Raw genomic sequence first — 1362 nt, 5'->3', positions numbered from 1 at the left:
AAGAAGGAGAGAATGAGGGAGAAAGAGAGGGACGTGCCTGGGGCCAGAAGTCAGGCAGACATGAGAATCAGTGAAAGTAAGATATACAGAGGGAAAGAAAGGTAACAAGCCCAGAGACAAAATGTAAATGAAGAGAAATGGGCTAAGTGTGGGAGCCCACAGCAGTTTCCTAGTGAGATCTGAGCTTGCTTTACCCAGCAGGGCTGCATAAGGGGATGGATTGACCACATGTATGGTTACCAGGTGTTTGGAAGGGCTGTGCCAGGGGGAGGTCTTTTGCTCCACACCTTGACATTCCTTTAAAAAGCCCTTTATGCCCGGCGGTGGTGGCGCACGCCTTTAATCCCAGCACTTGGGAGGCAGAGCCAGGTGGATCTCTGTGAGTTCAAGGCCAGCCTGGTCTACAGAGTGAGATCCAGGACAGGCACAAAACTACACAGAGAAACCCTGTCTCAAACAAAACAAAACAAAATAAAAAAAACCCAAAAACAAACAAACAAACAAAAAACAAAAAACCACAAGCCCTTTAGAAGCGACAGAAGGGGCCGGTAGATAAGGATCCAGGCCTTCCCAAAGTTATCCTGTGTTTCTATCTGTCTCTCTCTCCCCTCTATATTTCTATCTAAATCTCTTATTCCTCACTCCTCAAGAGTACCCTGGGGGAAATGGTGGGGGTGTGTCCCCCACAGTTAATTTATAAGAGCTAGTAAAAAACAAGCCTAAGCTAAGGCACAAGCATTCATAACTAATAAGTTTCTGTGTCGTGATTTGGGAGCTGGTTGGTGGCCCAAGAGAAAGCCTGCTACAAGACTCTGTCTCAAAAAACAAATTCAAGTCAGTAGAATATGTTTGTAAAACACACCCAACAAGCAATAGATCATACATTGTCTGTTCGCATTTATAATCTTAGTCAACAAAAGAAGTCTTAATGGCATTGCTTTGGAAAAAGAAGAGGCAAGCCAAGAAAGAAGCCATTGAGACAAGGCCAGAGAAGAGAGGAATTCCTAACTGGTGGGAGGTCTGGACAACACAGCCAGATGGAGTCTGAGAGTGCAGTAAGGATGCCACTCAACAATTACAGGGGAGTTCTAGATGACCCAGTGTGTCTGAGACACTGGTAATGAACCACGGAAATGAAGCAGGTAAAATTCCGAGCCAGTTATTGCCAGCGGAAGGTCCAACATACACCTAAAGAAAACGTACTCACAGTCTGCTAGGTAGCTTAGCTGTAAGACTAGCAGACTAATAGGAGAAACCGTGCAGATGTGTGAACCGTGGGTGTATTAGCATGCCTTCTGTTGCTGTGATAGGATACCACGACAAAAAGCAATTTAGGGATGAAAGGTTGATTTTGGCTTAAGG

This window comes from Peromyscus californicus, unplaced genomic scaffold (genome assembly GCF_007827085.1).
Source record: "Peromyscus californicus insignis strain IS unplaced genomic scaffold, ASM782708v3 Scaffold_7__1_contigs__length_154581171, whole genome shotgun sequence".
NCBI classification, from domain to species: Eukaryota; Metazoa; Chordata; class Mammalia; order Rodentia; family Cricetidae; genus Peromyscus; species Peromyscus californicus.
Note: the sequence above shows the minus strand (reverse complement) of the source record.